The sequence below is a fragment of the Labrus mixtus genome, chromosome 9 (genome assembly GCF_963584025.1).
Source record: "Labrus mixtus chromosome 9, fLabMix1.1, whole genome shotgun sequence".
NCBI lineage: Eukaryota > Metazoa > Chordata > Actinopteri > Labriformes > Labridae > Labrus > Labrus mixtus.
Genome location: NC_083620.1, coordinates 607,992 through 623,576, shown reverse-complemented (window position 1 = coordinate 623,576; position 15,585 = coordinate 607,992). Strand labels below are relative to the sequence as shown.

The 15,585-nt window shown below is 32.8% G+C and overlaps 1 non-coding gene and 1 pseudogene across 1 annotated transcript; one reads left to right on the top strand and one right to left on the bottom strand.

Annotated features, from left to right (window-relative positions):
- Nucleotides 1-8,389: 8,389 nt before the first annotated feature.
- Nucleotides 8,390-8,759, bottom strand: LOC132979850 (histone H2B 3-like; annotated as a pseudogene).
- Nucleotides 8,760-9,911: 1,152 nt separating this feature from the next.
- Nucleotides 9,912-10,100, top strand: LOC132981151 (U2 spliceosomal RNA). The gene has a single exon (XR_009674380.1). It is a non-coding gene; the product is annotated as a U2 spliceosomal RNA (small nuclear RNA).
- Nucleotides 10,101-15,585: the final 5,485 nt, after the last annotated feature.

Here is a 15,585-nt window from a genome sequence, read left to right as displayed (position 1 = left end):
AGAAAGAATTTCCGCTTCAAAAAAGTTGAACATTTTCATGAAAAGATTTCGGCTTCAAAAAAGTTGAAAATTTTCATGACATGATTTCGGCTTTAAAAATGTTGAACATTTTCATGAAGTATTTTGGCTTTAAAAAAGTTGAAAATTTTCATGATATGATTTCGGGTTTAAAAAAGTTTAACATTTTCATGAAAAGTATTTCGGCATCAAAAAAGTTGAAAATTTTCATGACAGGATTTCGGCTTTAAAAAAGTTGAAAATGTTCATGAAAAGATTTCGAATTCAAAAAAGTTGAAAATTTTCATGAAAAGATTTCGGATTCAAAAAAGTTGAAAATTTTCATGAAGTTTTTCGGCTTCAAAAAAGTAGAAACTTTTCATGAAGTATTTCAGCTTTAAAAAAGTTGAAAATTTTCATGAAAAGATTTCGGCTTCAAAAAAGTTGAAAATTTTCATGACATGATTTCAGCTTCAAAAAAGTTGAAAATTTTACTGACAGGATTTCGTGATCAAAAAAGTTGAAAATTTTCATGAAAATATTTCGACTTCAAAAAAGTTGAAAATTTTCATGAAAAGATTTCGGCTTCAAAAAAGTTGAAACTTTTCATGAAGTATTTCGGCTTTAAAAAAGTTGAAAATTTTCATGAAAAGATTTCGGCTTCAAAAAAGTTGAACATTTTCATGACATGATTTCGTCTTCAAAAAAGTTGAAAATTTTACTGACAGGATTTCATTATCAAAAAAGTTGAAAATTTTCATGAAAATATTTCGGCTTCAAAAAAGTTGAAAATTTTCATAAAAAGATTTCGGCTTCAAAAAAGTTTAACATTTTCATGAAAGTATTTCGGCATCAAAAAAGTTGAAAATTTTCATGACAGGATTTCGGCTTTAAAAAAGTTGAACATTTTCATGAAAAGATTTCGGCTTCAAAAAAGTTGAAAATTTTCATGACATGATTTCGGATTCAAAAAAGTTGAAAATTTTCATGAAAGTATTTCGGCTTCAAAAAAGTTTAACAGTTTCTTGAAAGTATTTCGGCATAAAAAAGTTGAAAATTTTCATGAAAAGATTTCAGCTTCAAAAAAGTTGAAAATTGTCATGACATGATTTCGGCTTTAAAAATGTTGAACATTTTCATGAAGTATTTTGGCTTTAAAAAAGTTGAAAATTTTCATGACATGATTTCGGCTTTAAAAAAGTTGAACATTTTCATGAAGTATTTTGGCTTTAAAAAAGTTGAAAATTTTCATGAAAAGATTTCGGCTTCAAAAAAGTTTAACATTTTCATGAAAGTATTTCGGCATCAAAAAAGTTGAAAATTTTCATGACAGGATTTCGGCTTTAAAAAAGTTGAACATTTTCATGAAAAGATTTCGGCTTCAAAAAAGTTGAAAATTTTCATGACATGATTTCGGATTCAAAAAAGTTGAAAATTTTACTGAAAGTATTTCGGCTTCAAAAAAGTTTAACAGTTTCATGAAAGTATTTCGGCATAAAAAAGTTGAAAATTTTCATGAAAAGATTTCAGCTTCAAAAAAGTTGAAAATTGTCATGACATGATTTCGGCTTTAAAAATGTTGAACATTTTCATGAAGTATTTTGGCTTTAAAAAAGTTGAAAATTTTCAGGACACGTATTTCGGCTTTAAAAAAGTTGAAAATTTTCATGAAAAGATTTCGAATTCAAAAAAGTTGAAAATTTTCATGAAAAGATTTCGGATTCAAAAAAGCTGAAAATTTTCATGAAGTTTTTCGGCTTCAAAAAAGTAGAAACTTTTCATGAAGTATTTCAGCTTTAAAAAAGTTGAAAATTTTCATGAAAAGATTTCGGCTTCAAAAAAGTTGAAAATTTTCATGACATGATTTCAGCTTCAAAAAAGTTGAAAATTTTCATGAAAATATTTCGACTTCAAAAAAGTTGAAAATTTTCATGAAAAGATTTCGACTTCAAAAAAGTTGAAAATTTTCATGAAGTATTTCGGCTTCAAAAAAGTTGAAAATTTTCATGAAAAGATTTCGGCTTTAAAAAAGTTGAAAATTTTCATGAAAAGATTTCGTCTTCAAAAAAGTTGAAAATTTTACTGACAGGATTTCATTATCAAAAAAGTTGAAAATTTTCATGAAAATATTTCGGCTTCAAAAAAGTTGAAAATTTTCATGAAAAGATTTCGGCTTCAAAAAAGTTTAACATTTTCATGAAAGTATTTCGGCATCAAAAAAGTTGAAAATTTTCATGACAGGATTTCGGCTTTAAAAAAGTTGAACATTTTCATGAAAAGATTTCGGCTTCAAAAAAGTTGAAAATTTTCATGACATGATTTCGGCTTCAAAAAAGTTGAAAATTTTCATGAAAATATTTCGACTTCAAAAAAGTTGAAAATTTTCATGAAAAGATTTCGACTTCAAAAAAGTTGAAAATTTTCATGAAGTATTTCGGCTTCAAAAAAGTTGAAACTTTTCATGAAGTATTTCGGCTTTAAAAAAGTTGAAAATTTTCATGAAAAGATTTCGGCTTCAAAAAAGTTGAACATTTTCATGACATGATTTCGTCTTCAAAAAAGTTGAAAATTTTACTGACAGGATTTCATTATCAAAAAAGTTGAAAATTTTCATGAAAATATTTCGGCTTCAAAAAAGTTGAAAATTTTCATGAAAAGATTTCGGCTTCAAAAAAGTTTAACATTTTCATGAAAGTATTTCGGCATCAATAAAGTTGAAAATTTTCATGACAGGATTTCGGCTTTAAAAAAGTTGAACATTTTCATGAAGTATTTTGGCTTTAAAAAAGTTGAAAATGTTCATGAAAAGATTTCGGCTTCAAAAAATTTGAAAATTTTCATGAAAGTATTTCAGCTTCAAAAAAGTTGAAAATTTTCATGAAAAGATTTCAGCTTCAAAAAAGTTGAAAATTTTCATGAAAGTATTTCGGCTTCAAAAAAGTTGAAAATTTTCATGAAGTATTTCGGCTTCATAAAAGTTGAAATTTTTCAAGAAAAGATTTCGGCTTCGAAAAAGTTGAACATTTTCATGAAAGTATTTCGGCTTCAAAAAAGTTGAAAATTTTCATGAAAAGATTTCGGCTTTAAAAAAGTTTAACATTTTCATGACAGGATTTTGGATTTTAAAAAGTTTAACATTTTCATGAAGTATTTGGGCTTCAAAAAAGTTGAAAATTTTCATGAAGAATTTCGGCTTCAAAAAAGTTGAAAATTTTAAGAAGTATTTCGGCTTCAAAAATTTGAAAAGTCTTTCTTCAACTTTTTCGTAATGGGAGTGTTTCGTCTTTTTTCAACCTTTTGGTAAGCGGGGCTGTGTCGTCTTTTTTCAACTTTTTCGTAATGGGGGTGTTTCGTCTTTTTTCAACTTTCTCGTAAGGGGGGGTGGGTCGTCTTTTTTCAACTTTTCCGTAAAGGGGGGTGTGTCGTCTTTTTTTCAACTTTTTCGTAAGGGGGGGGGGGGTGTTCCGTCCTTTCTTTAACTTTTTCGTGAGGGGGGGTGTTTCGTCTTTTTTCAACTTTTTCATGGGGGGGTGGGGTGTGTCATCTTTTTTCAACTTTTTCGTAAGGGGGGGTGTTTCGTCTTTTTTAAACTTTTTCGTAAGGGGGTTTGTCGTCTTTCTTCAACTTTTTAAACTTTTTCGTAAGGGGGCGGTGTTCCGTCTGTTTTCAACATTTTCATAAGGGGGGGCGTGTTTTTTTTTAAAAAACTTTTTCGTAAGGGGGCGTTTGTCGTCTTTTTTCAACTTTTTCGTAATGGGGGTGTTTCGTCTTTTTTCAACTTTTTCGTAAGGGGGGGTTTGTCGTCTTTCTTCAACTTTTTCGTAAGGGGGGGTGTTTCGTCTTTCTTCGACTTTTTCGTAAGGGGGGGGTGTTTCATCTTTTTTCAACTTTTTCGTAAGGTTTAGGAGTGTGTCGTCTTTTTTCAACTTTTTCAACTTTTTCATAAGGGGGGCGTGTTTCGTCTTTTTTCAAATTTTTTGTAAGGGGGGGTTTTTTGTCTTTTTTCAACTTTTTCGTAATGGGGCTGTTTTGTCTTTTTTCAGCTTTTTTGTAAGGGGGGGGGGTTTTCAACTTCAAATTTTCAACTTTTTTGAATCCGAAATTTTTTCAGGAAAATTGTTCGGCTTCAAAAAAGTTTAAAATTTCGTGGAAATTTTCCTGAAAATTTTTAGGCTTCAAAAAAGTTGCAAATTGTCATGAAAAAATTTCGGCTTCAAAAAAGTTGAAGATTTCGTCAAAATTTTCAAGAAAAAAAATCGGCTTCAAAAAAGTAGAAAAATTTCATGAAAAAATTTCGGCTTCAAAAAAGTTGAAAATTTTCATTCAAAAAATTATTCTCCAACAAGACAAGTTTTCGTCTTTCAGCCAGAAGTTTTAGAGTTCTATCCCCACCTCCTGCAGCAACATGGCCGTTGTGTCCTTGGGCAAGGCACTTAACGCGGTAGTGCTCGTATGAATGCGTATGAATGGTAGATGACATTAGTGTGTGAACCGGTAGGTGTGACATGAGCAAGTGCCTAGACTAGCAAACCGCTATATAAGCTGATGTCCACTTACCATTTCTCCTCAAGAGGAGGAAAACTATAGACTTGAAAAACAACAGGGACCTGTTGAATATTTAATACATGATTCATTTGTGTCTCCTTTTTTTCTTTAGTCTTATTTAGGTGGTAGGTATTGTGCATGTTTTGTTGTCTTCTTTACTGTTTATAGCTTTTATGTAGGCCTATCGAAATAAAAGTTTTTAATCTTAAAAAAATACAAGACTATGATGACAACTGCCAACAATCTTTTAGTGAAAGAAAAAAAAAGTGTTCGGCTTCAGAGTCTTGAAAAAGAAGTAGAGACACACGACATACATGAACAAACACAACGGCTCTTTTAAGAGCCACCCACACTAAACCAAAAGAGCAATTACCTGTGATACATGAATTAGATGAATGTCTGAAAAAGTAGTCGATATAGTTAGAATTGGTGTTAAACTATAATAGATGGGCTTACCATGACAAAAGAGAATCGTTGCTAGAAATTCCTTTGAGTTGCTGTTCTGATCTCAATGCCTCTATGCTGTTCACCTCCGGGCTGTGTATATTGGAAACCGTGTTAATAAAACAAGCACACACAGTCACAAGTGCTGGTTATAACGTTACTGATGCGGTTCAACAACATATTTAAGAAAACACACATACCAGGAAAATACTGATAAAGTACCCTAATGATTCTATAAGTACACTAATTCTCTAAAACTTTCAGTGATGATGCTCGATGCATGCTTATAGACACAATTTATGCATGCAGTTCTCGATTATTATTGAATGTGTCTGCTTCTTCTTTCAGATATTCCACTTCATATGGACATATATTGTATCTGCTTGACGTCATTGTTCATGAAGGCTTAACTCTCCAAGATTTGATTTTCAAGTCTAATCAAAAACACTCTAAATGAGGATAGAATAGAATAATGAGTATTTGATATTGTTTTAGTATCAAAAACGAATCACTATCAATTCAACACAAAATGTAGGAACCATGGGACCAACAAAAGGAACATAATGCTGTACTGAAGATGACTTGAGACTACAGTCTAAAATGTTAACTGAGGGATAAAAATCAACTGACAAAATCGGAGAAAATTGTTATGAATATATAGTCATCTACTCAGCAAAAATAGTCAATAAAAAGTGTCTAGTATGCAGCCAATGAATGAGTAATGAATGAAGTAAGAGCAATAAAACAAATGGCACAGCGTGTTCCAGCAGGTGTCATTTCAGCACCTCAGACAGCAATGGCCATGCAAAACTCCCAGGAGAGGACAGAAAGCCCTAACACATCCTCTTCTCCAAAACTAATGACTGAATATTAAAACAATGAAATCTTTGTTTTAAATGTGTATCTATGACAACTGAACAAAATTAGGAAATGGAGTAGGTCTACTTCCAGGCACTAACACGTTGAAGTATTTTGTGAATTTGAGCCCCTACCCCTCAACATTCTTCTGTGTGTATGTGTGTGTGTATTTTTTTTGTGGTTAAAGATGCCATGCGTCTTTGATGCCATGCGTAATTCAGTCGACCAAGATGCGCTGAATTGATGTGCTCGTGTTTCTGTATTTCAGAGAACCAAGTAAAAAGTTCCTTTGTGTGCAACATGTAGCTGATAGTGTGCATGTGTGGAGACTTTCAGGTTTGTTGAGCACTGTTTTATGTGGACGAGCTGCTCTTTGGGTGAACCTTACCGTCGGCTCGGATTTTGCGCACGAGCAAAACGTTTGAAAGGCCGATTTGATGCTTCTAAATATGTATTCCATAATGATTAAAAAGGGAGAATAAGTGTATTAGTGAGGATGGACTCTTTAGTTGAAGTTGTGGTGGCTCTTAAAACAGCCTTTGATGCATTGAATGGTGGTGTGCAGATGTATTTATTGGGAAACTAATCAAATCAACAAATCAATCTTGTTGTTGACAAACAATATCCTTATAATCAATTGTTGCTTGATTGGTTTTATATTTATGTAACCCAGGTTATTTCTGCAGAATCATATTTACAGATGTTCCTTAAACACATCACAGATTTATGCAAGTTCATGGAATGCACCACCTGCAGGCTAGCCGTACCCCCTGATGCATCGGCAGAATTAAGTTGATTTCTACAGACTGTGCAGTAAAATAGACACATAAAAAGGAAGATGTTAGACATGAAGATGAATAAGATACGTTTATGAGCTGTTTCCAAGAGTTAAAAAGCTTTTAGTGAAGCTGGCAGTTTCGCCAGTTACAGTGTAGGAGAAGTTCACCGGCAGAAACTCCGAAGGTGTTCTCACCTTTAATGTGGATATCCTGGCTGTTTTTTTTTTAGGGACGATTCAACCGCCATCCAGGTCTTTGCTGCTTGAGGGTGCTGTCGTCTCATCTGGATGCTGATCTGCAGATAATGTGCTGTTCCAAAGGGCGGTAGGAAGCACATATGGAGTCTAACTGAAAGGATTTTTATTTTTATTTGCACTTTCGTTTTTCCTGAGATCTCATTATTTTTTGTTTTGGGCCTAAAATCTAACATTAACGGAACTCTCTTTTCATAACTGAAAAACAAAGTTGAAACGGACAAAGACTGAAACCTTAAAAGGGGATTTAATTCATTTTGTTACAAAGGTGTGTTTTCCATCTTGTCTTTTCGTTTTATTTAATTTAAGATATATGGAAGAGGTATTTTTTTATTTAAAGTGTATACATATTTCATATATGTGAACAGGAAAATAACTGTAATTAAACCATTTAAATACATTTCTCTTTTATATGTCCATAGGTGTTGTGTGTGTTTGTGTGGACTGGAGGTCTTATTGCTCTTTATATTCTCTGCTACTACCAATCTCCTTAAACAACCTAGTGAATCACAAGATTTGAGTAACCTGAACAACTGAAACTCTAACATTCTGAAACTGTTCATTTAGAGATCATTTGATATTGATACTTAGAATATTTGATCCAGAGTCTTCTGAATTGACAACCTATTTTAGGTTTAACCCCACCCCCGGTGAGAGGAGTTACATTTAGTATTTCGATGTGTAGAACGTGATTATTACACATTTACACAAATTAATGAAGTTAATGGACTTCTCCTCTGCTGAGCTCAGACCTTCGAGCATGGTGGAGTTATTTTTCCTCCTCTCTCTCATTTATTTTAGATTTAAAAAAAAAGGTCAATACTGATTCTACAACTAGTCTATGACTCACGATCGATTTGTAAACTACATACATATGTAAAAGTAATTCAAATTTTGGTTCATGTGAAATATCAAATATCACCTAAGTTACAATCAATGTACAGGAAGTATTAAAAGTGAATTTCTATTTGATTTGAATGAAAAACATTGTCATGCTCAGGGATTGGACACATTTCTTCCAGTATCTGGAAACAGTTGATATACTTGCAGTAGAAATGTCTTGGATTATAGTGGGCTGTAACATACGTGTTGTGAGTAAATTGGCTGCTTATAGAGCTCTATCTCTGTACTGTGAATAGTGTCATATTAACAGTGTATGAATACAAAGAGTATATTGAAGTCATGTGTTTAAATAATTGTATGTCTCTTTGAACCTATATAACCATTGTACACAGGAAAGATGAGCACAAGTCTGTAGTTGTGTTTATTTGATTTAATGAAGAGAAAAATCACATTGATGATATCCCCTGCATAGATTTAGAAAGATGGATGATGAGATGAGTGAGTAAAAGGTTTGAGTTAGCTTTTAGCCAGAATCAACAGTGTGATACTAAATTAGAGAAAATATAATGGATTATTCGAAGTAATATGGCAAACAGGAGTTGTGCTCTTTAAGGACGTGTTGGGTGGTCTTTAAAAGGACCGTTATGTTGTTGCTGCTTATCAGTGGGTTTACTTGGAGGTGGTGTACTTGGTCACAGCCTTGGTGCCCTCGGACACGCCGTGTTTGGCCAGCTCACCGGGCAGCAGCAGACGAACGGTGGTCTGGATCTCCCTGGAGGTGATGGTGGAGCGCTTGTTGTAGTAAGCCAGACGGGATGCCTCCCCAGCGATGCACTCAAAGATGTCGCTCACGAACGAGTTCCATAGCCTTGGACGAGATCCCAGTGTCGGGGTGGACCTGCTTCAGGACCTTGTAGACGTAGATGGCGTAGCTCTCCTTCCTGGTCTTTCTCCTGTTTTTGCCGGTCTTGGTGGCCTTGGACATGGCTTTCTTTGAGCCCTTCTTGGGCGCTTTCACGGTTTCAGGCATGTTTGCTGAGTGGTGGTCTCAGAAACAGATAGTTAAAGGTTCGTCGGAATTCTCTGTATATTTGGTGTTGATGCAAATGTAGATGGGCTGTTGCTCACAAAAGATTGGCTGAGATTTGCGCGCTCGGGGCTGTGCGCATGCGCTGTCCGATTTGGTTCGCCATTAACCATCTCAGTAGTTATTCCAGTTTTGCCGATAACTACTATTGAGTAGGCAGTAATGACCACCTCTCCAATGAAGCCAAATAATACCTCAAGTTACTTGAGCTCATTAAGACAACATTTCAGCATGTAAGGCACTGGAAGAAATCTGGAGAGCCTAAGATGTATTATTTTCTATTCTAACTTTTCTCCCAACAACTTTTGAGGCAACACTTTTCTTGAATTAGATAAAGTGCTATTAGTCCTACAATGTTTGACATGTTGCCTATACCCCATGGATATGTAATTATAGCTTACTTCTTATTAACATGTCATTCATGATGTGTTATACATATATTTTGTGAAAATAACAACTAACCCTTTTCACGAAGCCTCTTGTAAAATCGAAGCTTTGAAGAGGGATTATATGGGTAAATGCTTTGTTCCAGTTCCTACGAATACTCCCCATCTTCCACCTAAACCAGTTTCAGTTATGTATTTATGTTTTCCAATCAGTCAACAACTTACTCCCTGTCTGTTTTCAAGATATATTTCAATTAAATTCTCAAATCCATCATTACAACACAAGGTCAGCCAGCTTACTTTATTCTGCATTTTTCAGGACATCGTTTTCTCAATTCTCTATCAGATTCAGAGGACCTCATTGTTGGAACAATTTACCCAATCATATTAGAAACAGCACCAGCCTCAACTTATTTAAAAAAACAAATCTGCTTGGCCAATTAACCAATGCGCCATCATAATATTTCTCTGCCATGAGGACTTATTTTCCTTTTCTCCTCTTCTTTAATTTGTCTCTTTCTTGTTTTGCTTTCTTTTACACCTTATTGAGTATGTGTTCTTGTTAGCTTTATTGTTTTTGTCTCTGTGTTACATGTTTCTCTTAAGGAGGGCCACTCGACAAGCCCCTCTGGGTTTATTTGGCTCCTCCAGCACATTTCGTTCAAAATGTATATTTTGTTAATTAACTAATCATTATGTACTGTCTGTTTTTCCATTGATCCTTTTCGTCTTTTGGTTAAGATCAAGTGTAGTATCTGTTCTTATCAGTTTAATATCTGATACATCCCCTACCCGGGCACCATATATTAAATTGATTTTTGGACTTGGGAGATGGAACAGGGGCTTGCTCCGTCCACTCCACGCATCGACCTGGTATTGCAGTACCTCCGGGAACGGTGCACCCTCCTCTTTTCAGTGTTTAAAATAATCCTTTGTTTTCACTGCATTTAAGAGAAATGTGTGTGTGTGTGTGTGTGTGTGTGTGTGAGTCTGGCCTGGCTTTGTCACTGCGTTGACATGCTGCCAGGATGCAAGCTTTTTGAAATTAACTGGAATTTTGGTCAGGTAAACAGATAACAGATAGGGAGATGCTGCCTTCCAACCTGGCTGTAGCAACAGACAGACAACAAGAATTTCAAAGGTGGCTTAATGCACAGCCAGTTTCTTTGCTAGTGCTAGATCACAAGATCACTCGTCAATCAAATTTGTTTCAGATTCAGCAGCCCTTGCTCCGATCAATGTGAAATCCCAGTCACGGCACATCTGCCTTACAGAACGGCTGTGGGCCAATAAAAGGCCCCAATCTTCTCCTGTCTTTTGGTTCACTTAAAGCCTCAATATGTAACATTTCAGTTTTGGTGTGCTTTGGCGCCAACAGCAGGTCTCTGACTGCAACTGCACTGTCGTAAAACAGTTACGCTTCCCATCTGAAACAATGTGCATTTGTTGACAAGCAGAGGGTGAGGAAGCCGGCACAGATGCTGTGAGAAGATAAAGAACCATGTCGATTCAAAAGGTACAGTAATATTACCAGATTTTGATAAAACCTGGACGTCTGCAGTCCGATGTTTAGTATGAGTATATGTAATAAACTTTTACCATGATATCTATAGGCCGTAGATAAATAGCTACATGCTAGTTTGTAAGCTTATAAACTTTTTGGACACAACGTCAAATGGATATATTTATCTATTTGTTTGCAAACCGGAGACATAACTTGTGTTGACTTTCTGCTCCCGGTAAAGCTACTAAATATGAGACAACGATGAACCGGAAATGATGCAGCCGTCACGTTATGTCTAAATCTGTTATACATAATCTGCAAGGATGTTCATTCTGTCATATAGTTGCTTTCCCATTAGACGTGAGAAGGATCATAATACCGACTTGTTTGGGTAAAATTCTGAAATTCTTTCATGAAAATTTTCAACTTTTTTGATGCCGAAATACTTCTTGAAAATTTTAAACTTTTTTCAAGCCGAAATCTTTTCATGAAAATTTTCGACTTTTTTGAAGCCGACATACTTCATGAACATTTTCAACTTTTTTGAAGCCGAAATACGTCACGAAAATGTTCAACTTTTTTGAAGCTGAAATACGCCATGAAAATTTTCAACTTTTTTAAAGCCGAAATCTTTTCATGAAAATTTTCAACTTTTTTGAAGCCGAAATTCTTTCATGAAAATTTTCAACTTTTTTGAAGCCGACATACTTCATGAACGTTTTCAACTTTTTTGAAGCCGAAATCTTTTCATGAAAATTTTCAACTTCTTTGAAGCCGAAATTCTTTCATGTAAATTTTCCACTTTTTTGAAGCCGACATACAATACTTCATGAACGTTTTCAACTTTTTTGAAGCCGAAATCTTTTCATGAAAATTTTCAACTTTTTTGAAGCCGAAATTCTTTCATGAAAATTTTCAACTTTTTTGATGCCGAAATACTTCATGAACATTTTCAACTTTTTTGAAGCCGAAATACTTCTTGAAAATTTTAAACTTTTTTGAAGCCGAAATCTTTTCATTTCAATTTTCAACTTCATGAACATTTTCAACTTTTTTAAAGCCGAAATTCTTTCATGAAAATTTTCGACTTTTTTGAAGCCGACATACTTCATGAAAATTTTCGACTTCTTTGAAGCCGAAATCTTTTCATGAAAATTTTCAACTTTTTTGAAGCTGAAATACGCCATGAAAATTTTCAACTTTTTTAAAGCCGAAATCTTTTCATGAAAATTTTCAACTTTTTTGAAGCCGAAATTCTTTCATGAAAAGTTTCAACTTTTTTGAAGCCGACATACTTCATGAACGTTTTCAACTTTTTTGAAGCCGAAATCTTTTCATGAAAATTTTCAACTTCTTTGAAGCCGAAATTCTTTCATGTAAATTTTCCACTTTTTTGAAGCCGACATACTTCATGAAAATTTTCAACTTTTTTGAAGCCGAAATTCTTTCATGAAAATTTTCAACTTTTTTGATGCCGAAATCTTTTCATGAAAATGTACAACTTTTTTGAAGCCGACATACATCAAGAAAATTTCAACTTTTTTGAAGCTGAAATACGTCATGAAAATTTTCAACTTTTTTAAAGCCGAAATTCTTTCATGAAAATTTTCAACTTTTTTGAAGCCGAAATACTTCATGAACATTTTCAACTTTTTTGAAGCCGACATACATCACGAAAATTTCAACTTTTTTGAAGGTGAAATACGTCATGAAAATTTTCAACTTTTTTAAAACCGAAATTCTTTCATGTAAATTTTCAACTTTTTTGAAGCCGACATACTTCATGAACGTTTTCAACTTTTTTAAAGCCGAAATTCTTTCATGAAAATTTTCAACTTTTTTGATGCCGAAATACTTCATGAACATTTTCAACCTTTTTGAAGCCAAAATACTTCTTGAAAATTTTAAACTTTTTTGAAGCCGAAATCTTTTCATGAAAATTTTCAACTTTTTTGAAGCCAAAATCTTTTCATGAAAATTTTCAACTTTTTTGAAGCCGAAATTACTTTCATGAAAATTTTAAACTTTTTTGAAGCCGAAATCTTTTCATGAAAATTTTCAACTTTTGTGAAGCCGAAATACATCAAGAAAATGTTCAACTTTTTTGAAGCTGAAATACGTCATGAAAATGTTCAACTTTTTTAAAGCCGAAATCCTGTCGTGAAAATTTTCAACCTTTTTGAATCCGAAATCTTTTCATGAAAATTTTCAACTTTTTTGAATCAGAAAAACTTCATGAAAATTTTCAACTTTTTTGAAGCCAAAATACTTCATGAAAATGTTCGACTTTTTTAAATCCGAAATCCTGTCGTGAAAATTTTCAACCTTTTTGAAGCCGAAATCTTTTCATGAAAATTTTCAACTTTTTTGAAGCTGAAATACTTCATGAAAATGTTTGACTTTTTTAAAGCCGAAATCCTGTCGTGAAAATTTTCAACTTTTTTGAATCCGAAATACTTCATGAACATTTTCAACTTTTTTGAAGCCGAAATACTTCATGAAAATTTTCAACTTTTTTAAAGGCGAAATCATGTCGTGAAAATTTTCAACTTTTTTGAAGCCGAAATCTTTTCATGAAAATTTTCAACTTTTTTGAAGCCGAAATCTTTTCATGAAAATTTTCAACTTTTTTGAAGCTGAAATACTTCATGAAAATGTTCGACTTTTTTAAAGCCGAAATCATGTCGTGAAAATTTTCAACTTTTTTGAAGCCCAAATACTTCATGAAAATGTTCGACTTTTTTAAAGCCGAAATCCTGTCGTGAAAATTTTCAAATTTTTTGAAGCCGAAATCTTTTCATGAAAATTTTCAACTTTTTTGAAGCTGAAATACTTCATGAAAAATTTCAACTTTTTTAAAGCCGAAATCCTGTCGTGAAAATTTTCAACTTTTTTGAAGCCGAAATACTTCATGAAAAATTTCAACTTTTTTAAAGCTGAAATCCTGTCGTGAAAAATTTCAACCTTTTTGAATCCGAAATCTTTTCATGAAAATTTTCAACTTTTTTGAAGCCGAAATCTTTTCATGAAAATTTTCAACTTTTTTGAAGCTGAAATACTTCATGAAAATGTTCGACTTTTTTAAAGCCGAAATCCTGTCGTGAAAATGTTCAACTTTTTTGAAGCTGAAATACTTCATGAAAAATTTCAACTTTTTTAAAGCTGAAATCCTGTCGTGAAAATGTTCGACTTTTTTAAAGCCGAAATCCTGTCGTGAAAATTTTCAACTTTTTTGAAGCCGAAATCTTTTCATGAAAATTTTCAACTTTTTTGAAGCCGAAATCTTTTTAGGAAAATTTTCAACTTTTTTGAAGCCGAAATCTTTTCATCAAAATTTTCAACTTTTTTGAAGCTGAAATACTTCATGAAAATGTTCGACTTTTTTAAAGCCGAAATCCTGTAGTGAAAATTTTCAACCTTTTTGAATCCGAAATCTTTTCATGAAAATTTTCGACTTTTTTGAAGCCGAAATCTTTTCATGAAAATTTTCAACTTTTTTGAAGCTGAAATACTTCATGAAAATGTTCGACTTTTTTAAAGCCGAAATCCTGTCGTGAAAATTTTCAACTTTTTTGAATCCGAAATACTTCATGAACATTTTCAAATTTTTTGAAGCCGAAATACTTCATGAAAATGTTCAACTTTTTAAAGCCGAAATCCTGTCGTGAAAAATTTCAACCTTTTTGAATCCGAAATCTTTTCATGAAAATTTTCAACTTTTTTGAAGCCGAAATCTTTTCATGAAAATTTTCAACTTTTTTGAAGCTGAAATACTTCATGAAAAATTTCAACTTTTTTAAAGCCGAAATCCTGTCGTGAAAATTTTCAACTTTTTTGAAGCCGAAATCTCTTCATGAAAATTTTCAACTTTTTTGAAGCCGAAATACTTCATGAAAAATTTCAACTTTTTTAAAGCTGAAATCCTGTCGTGAAAAATTTCAACCTTTTTGAATCCGAAATCTTTTCATGAAAATTTTCAACTTTTTTGAAGCCGAAATCTTTTCATGAAAATTTTCAACTTTTTTGAAGCTGAAATACTTCATGAAAATGTTCGACTTTTTTAAAGCCGAAATCCTGTCGTGAAAATTTTCAACTTTTTTGAAGCCGAAATCTTTTCATGAAAATTTTCAACTTTTTTGAAGCCGAAATCTTTTTAGGAAAATTTTCAACTTTTTTGAAGCCGAAATCTTTTCATCAAAATTTTCAACTTTTTTGAAGCTGAAATACTTCATGAAAATGTTCGACTATTTTAAAGCCGAAATCCTGTAGTGAAAATTTTCAACCTTTTTGAATCCGAAATCTTTTCATGAAAATTTTCGACTTTTTTGAAGCCGAATTCTTTTCATGAAAATTTTCAACTTTTTTGAAGCTGAAATATTTCATGAAAATGTTCGACTTTTTTAAAGCCGAAATCCTGTCGTGAAAATTTTCAACTTTTTTGAATCCGAAATACTTCATGAACATTTTCAAATTTTTTGAAGCCGAAATACTTCATGAAAATGTTCAACTTTTTAAAGCCGAAATCCTGTCGTGAAAAATTTCAACCTTTTTGAATCCGAAATCTTTTCATGAAAATTTTCAACTTTTTTGAAGCCGAAATCTTTTCATGAAAATTTTCAACTTTTGTGAAGCCGAAATACATCAAGAAAATGTTCAACTTTTTTGAAGCTGAAATACGTCATGAAAATGTTCAACTTTTTTAAAGCCGAAATCCTGTCGTGAAAATTTTCAACCTTTTTGAATCCGAAATCTTTTCATGAAAATTTTCAACTTTTTTGAATCAGAAAACCTTCATGAAAATTTTCAACTTTTTTGAAGCCAAAATACTTCATGAAAATGTTCGACTTTTTTAAATCCGAAATCCTGTCATGAAAATTTTCAACCTTTT